The sequence below is a fragment of the Chelonoidis abingdonii genome, unplaced genomic scaffold, assembly GCF_003597395.2.
Source record: "Chelonoidis abingdonii isolate Lonesome George unplaced genomic scaffold, CheloAbing_2.0 scaffold0762, whole genome shotgun sequence".
Classification (NCBI taxonomy): domain Eukaryota; kingdom Metazoa; phylum Chordata; order Testudines; family Testudinidae; genus Chelonoidis; species Chelonoidis abingdonii.
Window position 1 is genome coordinate 11,912 of NW_027425023.1, and position 8,218 is coordinate 20,129.

Here is an 8,218-nt window from a genome sequence, read left to right on the forward strand (position 1 = left end):
CTCCAAAGTGTAGATAGTCTGAAAGAGAATTTGATTCAGTAGTCTGAATCCATTGAAGCTGCTTTGGACCATGTTATCCATATAAAAAATGGATATAAATGGCTTTCACACCCACTACAGGCTCTCGACATAGAAGAGCCTCATGAATTGGCCTTAATGGTGAGAATTAGATCCAGGAACAAGACTCATGAAAAACCTATGCTGCAGCCTTTTGCACCTAATCAGAGAGAAACAGTGGAACTATGGGATAAAATTCCCTGTGTGCGGAGCGCAGGGGTTTCAGCATATCACTCCCCAAGGTTTATACCTATTGGGTTCCGGGAACCAGGGGGGCCAAGGTTTATGTAGAAGGTGAAGTAGACACAGATCAGCACTTTCTCCAGAGAGAGCTGAGCACAAGGAGCTGGATAGGGGAACTTATTTTGGATCTGACTGAATTAGTTAGCATTCACTTTTGCATGGACTGAAACATAGGAGGACATGTTGCTTTTGCCTTGTGACTTGAACAATCTCAGTATAGAATCTGGAGCAGATTCCCATTTCTAAGAACGAATTTTCATCTGCAGAGTATCAGCCCTTTGACTTCTTTTTCTTGCTTCCAAAGAAATTTAAAACTGTAATTAAATAGGTGCCTATCCTCAGTGTTCCTGACATAGCCATCCCCAGGGCTCCTATACTAATGTAAAATCTTCCATAAGTTTGGGAATGATATAATTAGGCTTAACTTTTGGAGAAGGGCTGACTTTTTATTCAGGGTTATCCAGAGCATAGCACAATGGGGTCCTATTCCATGACTGGGCTGCTGGGTTTACCTCAATTCAAATAAATAACTAAAGAAAAATGTCCAATAAGTAATGCAACAGAATATCCCTCGTAAATCAGACCCAGATCATTCTGGATCGGTAGAACTGGCAATTTGAAGTTAAGTTGAAGGCAAAGAGAGTTGTATCAAGTTACATCCTGGAAGGATTAGGTAGAATTAACACTAATGAAGTGTTTTCTCTCCTTTTATTTAATTACTTTCAACTCCCTACCTAAGTGAACAGGGATTTCCAGAGATCTCAGACACTGAGATTAGGTCATTGCCATAACATTTTAATTTTGCCTGATCATTATCATAAACATAGAACTTCCTGATTCTGTAACTTCAGTGGTGTTTAGCAACCTGATAGGACTGTCTGCTTTATCAGACATGTATCCAGGGCTCAATTTTGCAAAGGCACATGAATGAGATTCCTCATGTGGCAAAGTTTGCTAGATTGTAGAGGTTCACTTTAAATGATCCCGTATAGATGTTTTTTTTTCCTGATATCCAAGCTGTCCAGGCTGTGGGCTCTGCAGCCTCTGTATTCATGCAGCCTTTACTTTTGTCTTTAGAATGGAGCATCTTGAGAACCAACCAAAGGCACTGGATTGATGGCTGTGGAAGTGAGTGCATGAAATGAATTCTTTGTCTGTCTCTCTATATAGACATGGCCTCCATCTGTGCAGTTTGATCAGTCATATAACTGGGTTTTGACAGTGATGTATACTCTCATATCTACAGGGTATATTCAGGGGCTGTTCTGTGCTTAGATTAGGGTGACTCATAAGCCCCGGAATCTCTTTCTTTCCCTCCACAGACTAGCTGTGTGACCTCGGTGGAAAATGGCTTCTTGCTTCCCTGTCCCTCGTTTTTTCCATCTGCAAAATTGGGGTAATACTGACCTGCCACAGCCGGAGGTTGTGTGACAGGCACACTGATGTCAGTTATTCAGAGGTATTTGGTGGACGGTCCTATGTAAATTGTAGGGGACATATTGTGTTAGCTTCACATTCAACAGGACCTTGTTCCATAAATGATCTCACTGGTTTGTGTGGAATTACTCAGGGCTCTAAGAACTGGCTAACTCTTGATCATTATCATTATTAGAAATAAATATAAGAACAATGCCCTCTCTCTTTTTTCATATCTGTCCTACCATAAAATCATAGTTTTCAAAATTAGGTTTAATCCAAAATCAGACCAAGAATTCAAAATCTCAAGGTTTTATTTTAGTGAAACAAAATATTCTGAAATATTGTATCTGAATAAAGTAAAAAGGCAGTTTTTAATTATCTGAAAACATTTCATTTTGACTCTGTACATTTGATTATATTATCATTGAAATGATAACCATGAAGCAATATTATTATACCATATCAATTTTCTATAGACAATTTATACAAAATCAAAACATTCCATCTAAATGTTTAGATTTTATTGCATCATTGTTTTCTTATGGAGAACATTCCTCTGAAAATTTTCAACCAGCTCTGATTGTTTGGTTTTTTTTAAAACTTTTGTCTATTTGTCTGCAGACAGTTGTTACATTTCCTCATATCCTTATAGTCACCTACTCTGGTCTTTGTAAATTTCTTCATACTTCAGATTTTTAATTCCCTTCCCCCACTAAAAAGCATCAGGCTTTTTACCTCTCTTTTGTATTATCTCCAGTTTTTTTTAATTACCCTTTTCTTAAAATTAGAAAACAAAAACAACAACAACAACAATAAACAAACAAACAAAGAATCAAAATGGACTCTGGTCCATATATTATGAAACTATAATCTGTTCCGTATGTATTATCAACAGTTATTTAGAAATCAATTTGATTCAATGATAATAATGTCACTTTGCATTTTCATAGCAACAGTAATCTGAGGATCTCAAAGAGTTCTACAAATATTAATTATTTTAGAAACAATTCTACTGAGGGATAAGTAAAATTTATCATCCCTTTCTATAGCTGGAGAAACTAAGGCACAAAAAGGAGAAGTGAAGTGCCCATCTCCTCTGACTTTTCTGTGTAAAGCCCTTAAGTGCTTTAAAATTCCACCTGGTCATGGTGGACAAAAAGGTAGCTTTTTACAGAATCTCAATATTATTATTTGGCAATCACCGAACAGGGCACAAACTCTGTGCCAGTCAGATGGGACTCTAGCAGGGAAATATGCAGCTTGTGCAAATCAGCATGGATCCATCTACTTCAAAGAAACTTTGGTGATCTATGCAATCTCGGGGTTCGTATAGTGTGCCAGTTAGAACATAGTGTAGTCAATGTGTTTCTGATGAATTTATGACTGTCATGGTACAATCCCCACTCTGAACCTTAGCGTCCAAGATATGGGGTACCAGCATGTATTCCTCTAAGCTTAATCCCCAGCTTAGAACCCGTAGTGCTGCCACCAACCAGGAATTCCAGTGCCTGGTACACTCTGCCCCCCCCAAAACCTTGCCCGGGGACCCCCAAGACCCAGACCCTCTGGATCTGAGGGGCCTTTTACAGGTAGTTCTGATTTTTTCAACAGAAACTACACATATTGGGGGAAGTTTCTTTTCCTTGAGATAGCCGTTCTCTTTTTTTCTCATTTGTGTGACCACACTAGAATGAACACATACCAATAAACCAGATTGGCATCTACAGCAAATTTGCCCTAGAGGAAGTGAGAAGAAGCCCTTATAGTTTTCAGGACAATTTCAAAGTCATGGGAGAAGTTATGCACCAAGGTCCAGATCATTAAAAGTATTTAAGTTCCTAAAACCCCTAGAAATCAGGCAAGGTATCCACTAAATTACCATTGATGATCTCAGCCCCAACTCCCATGGAATGGCCATGGGAGTTGAAAGCCTGACTTCGATGTGTGCCTTTAAGCTTTTCTCATTATTTTCTGCAGTGGGTCATTTCTTCACATGATATTGGGTATTTATTGTCTCCCACAGATGAATTATGTAGAAGAATCAGGAAGGGGGAACCTCACCACGGGTGACTGAATTCATTCTACTAGGATTGTCCAACCACCATGACCTTCAGGTGCCTCTGTTCTCCATCTATCTGTCCATTTATACCATTACACTGATGGGGAACATCCTCATCATCCTTATCACATGACCCAGCCCTTCACCCCCATGTATTTCTTTCTCCGGATCTCTTATCCTTCCTGGGAGATCTGCTATACTCAGTCACTGTCCCCAAGATGCTGGTGAACTTCCTCTCAGACAACAGGGGCATTTCCTACATGGGCTGTGTTGCCCAAATGTACTTCCTTCTCTTCCTTGGAATCTATGAGTGCTTCCTTCTGGCCGCAATGGCATATGACCGCTATGTGGCCATATGCAACCCATTGAGGTACAGGCTCATCATGAAGGAGGGTCTGCCTTTTCTTGACAGTTCTCTCTTGGTTCTGGGGTAATGTAGTGTCCCTAGTACAGACAGCCTGGGTTTTCACCTTGCCATTTTGTGGGTCCAATCAGATTAACTATTTCTTCTGTGATATTCCCCATTGATTAAGCTTTCTTGTATTGACATTCCCTCTGTATGAAATGCAGTTGTTTACAGCAGCTATTACTAGTCATCTTCACTCCATTTTCTCTCATCGTTGTGTCCTAACACCTTTATTATCTCCACATTTTAAAGATGGCATCAGCTGAAGGCAGACACAAAGCCTTCTCACCTGTTCCTCACACCTCATTGTGGTGACATTGTATTACGGGAGCTGTGGCCTGATCTATTTAAGACCTAAATCCATTCATTTACTAGACACTAACAAAGTGCTGGCTCTGATATATACAACCATCACCCCGACCTTGAACCACTTTATCTACAGCCTGAGGAACAAGGAGATGAAAGAGCTTGAGGAGATTGCTGGGGGACAGAATGAAGAGAAAAAATATTTTCTCATAGAAAGTAATTTGGGCACAGCTCTTGTTCTGATATCAGTAACTCAAATGTACAAATCTGGAGTAGTTCCCTTGAAGTCAGTAGCATTCATAGTTACAGTTGAACTAGTGTCCCAAAACTGCAGAATAAAACACGTTGTCAATTTTTTTGTTTGAGTTTAAATTAGAAATTTTGGCTAAAGAACGTCATCAAAAGTTTCAGAAATGGTTATCATATTGTAGCTGTTTGAAACAAAAAGAGGAAAATCACAAAAAACACATTTACATTTCACATGGCAATGCATGGGTTATTTTCAACATTCAGCTCAAAATTGCAATGAAAATTCTGTTTAAAAATCTTATTTTGAAAACAGTGTTTATGTGCTGTATGCTAACCATTTTGAGAATGATTTTGAATAAAAGTTCATGTAAAATTGTTGAAAATGAATGTAAAATATGATAATAAGGTAAAATACAAAGTTTCACTAAAAATGAAAAAAAAAAATGAGAACATCTGAAGGTACCAAATGATGCTAATTTTGTTGTTCTTGTTGTTGTTAAATTTTTTTCACCATTTCTACTAAAGACAGAGAGTAGAAAACCAAACAAGAAAAGGAAGACTCCCTTAGTTCCCAGGTGATATTCACAGAGCCTTCATAAAAGCATTGGCAATTTCATTGCAAATACAATTTCCCCATCAAGACTTTTCTCAATGCCACTTTCACATCCTGGTTCTTCAGGGTGTAGCTCTATGGGTTCAGCATGAGGGATCAGTGTGTCATAAAACATGAACAACACCCTGTATTATCAAGGAAGAAGCAGGAGATATGCCCAACATAGGTGATGCAGAACAGGAGGAGGATAGTCAAGTGAGATGCGTAAGGGGAAAAAGTTTCAGAGTCCACTTCGTAGAGCATATCTCAGGATAGTGGAGATGATGTACACATAGGACTGGACTATACATAGGAATGGTGTCCACCCTATGAAGATCCTAATGGCAAACAAGATTATCTTCTGGATGCAGGTGTAACTGCAGCTTCCTTGATTTCGTTGACTACCCTGAAGAATAACATATTGTTCAACGTAAATAAGGTTGGCAAAATCTTGACCTTCCTCTGTTTCTGTTTCAGAGGTGCTCAATCAGCAAAGTGTCAGAGGGGTAGCTGTGTTACTCTGGATCGGTAAAAGCAGCAAAGAATCCTGTGGCACCTTGTAGACTAACAGACGTTTTGAAGCATGAGCTTTCGTGGGTGAATACCCACTTCGTCAGATGCATGCATCTGACGAAGTGGTTATTCACCCACGAAAGCTCATGCTTCCAGACAATCAGTAAAGTGTGTATCCAGGCACTGAAGATAACAGAAACAGTTATTGTTGCAGTAGGAAGAGAACTTGAGATATAAGCCATTTTATCAGAGGCCTGGTATGAGGCTGGAGGCCTGGGCTAAAGTAAAAGTCAAAGCTTTACTGGTTTAAAGCAAAGACAAGCTGTGAGCAAGAGGCAAGACCTGCTCAGAGAATCTGCAAGAAGAGGGCTGTTATTGTTGCAATACACATTACACATTCCTAAGAAGTGCTAGGCACAGAGTACTCACACAAATACATCCCCATATCAAGTGGTGCTAGAACATCCCAATACAGAGGATAGTATAAAAACATTCTCCAAGGATAACAGGAAAACACTGACCCTTCCTTAAAGATAAGGTCAGGATGACAGTAAACAATAGAGATGTTTTGTTTGAACCAACATGTACAAAGTAATGGGTGATAACTAGCCACGTCAAAGGGCAGTAACTATGCCAGAGGGGCAATATGAAACTTGTTTGTATCGTGGTATAAAGATGTATCTCAGAGGCAGTATCATTGTCTGGCCTAGGGAGGAACAGAAAGTCCCACCATTCACTAAGCTGGTCCATTGTTATGGCCATACACGTGTTAGTGGTCTGGTAGAGTCTGCGGGATACTGGTACCATGCTTCATAGATAATAAAACTGGCTGTGTGCTTTCATCCCTTAACAGATCTTGTCATCATTGGGCAGGTTGCTCAAGGTCTGCCATGCCAGCTGTCTGCGCAGGACTGGGGTGGCACACAGAGAGAACATACACATGCAGATAAACATCTACCAACATCTAACGACAATCGTGTGAATCAAATACACCAAGGGATACAGGAAGTATGCAGTGAAACCTGATTTTTTTTCTTCCAAAAGAACAAATGTATTCTAAATGAGATTAAGGAGTCATCCACTGGGATTAGTCCACAAGAGATAGTAGCATAGAGTATAAGCAAAAGTGTTCACATTGGCCTACCTCTGTTCCCACCAAACTTAGATTCCTGATAAAGAAGATAACAAAGGTGAAACTGAAGCTGTGTGGAAATCTGTTTGCCTATAGCTTGTAGCTGCTCTCTTTAATCAATGCCTTCCCCTAACGAGCCACTAGGGCATAGCACTCAAACTCAGGATCGCCTAACTCCCAAATCTCATTGATCCTTCAGGTAGGATGAGCAGAAGCAAGAGTCATTTTAAGAAAAATTACACCCAGATCAGAGCCCCTCATGGAACTCAACATTTCACATGACAGCAGCACACACATACCTAGTGCTTCCAGAATTGGAATCACAGATATAACGGAAAGGAATGTTCCACCTTTGCCATGGTGGGCGTCAACCGGTCCATAATTTGACAAAGATTTGCTTATAATGTTTGTTTTACTTCTTCAGTTTAGCTAATAACATTCTACAGCATATGAATTGTGGCTCAGCTTCCAAAGGAGCTTGAGGCATTTAGGTGCTCAAATCCCATTGACGTTCAATGGCAATATGCTAATCACATACTTTTATTGCTTTAAACTATAAAAAGAGTGTGCATAAGAGATTTTATCCAATATTTTGTTCTCCTTTTCTAACTTTTCTCCAGTTGGAAAACAGTAAAAATATTCATATTTGTCCCTATCTTTCATTTAATAAGTTATGGTGGAGAACCTTCATATTTCAATCAATTGAAAGGCAAGGGAGTGGAATTCAGAAGATCTGGTTACATTCCAGATTCAGCCACAGACTCCCTGGGTGACCCTGGCTGCATCACTTATTCTTCTTCATTGTTCAGTGGTCATGAACTATAAGAGAAAGCAGCAAACTGAAGCATACTCTCCTACTATACCACCACCTGTTTCAAGCAATATATCATCACAAACATACCTTGTTTTTCACCTATGTCTGGTAATAATATTGACTTCCCTCACAAGGGTGTGGTTAGCATAAAATCTGTTCATTATTCTGAAGGTGCTTATATTACAATGGTGAAGACCACAGAATTACCTAGATATACAGAAGGACTATTATCCAGAGTTGGTAAATTGTGTGTTGAGCTTTAAGCATGAGTAGCCTCACTGAAGTTATTGACCCTTCAGGTGATGCTTCATTGGCATATTTTGAGCATGTGTTAAACTCCCATTTACTTTAAAGTAACTGCTTACAGGTTTAAAGTGAGACATGTGCTAAAATGCTTTGCTATAACGATGCCAAAGTTTGGTAAGAAG

General features: G+C 39.4%; 1 pseudogene; it reads left to right on the plus strand.

The window, feature by feature from the left end:
- The first annotated feature begins 3,742 nt into the window (after nucleotides 1–3,742).
- LOC116836448 (olfactory receptor 10A7-like) lies at nucleotides 3,743–4,855 on the plus strand (annotated as a pseudogene).
- Nucleotides 4,856–8,218: the final 3,363 nt, after the last annotated feature.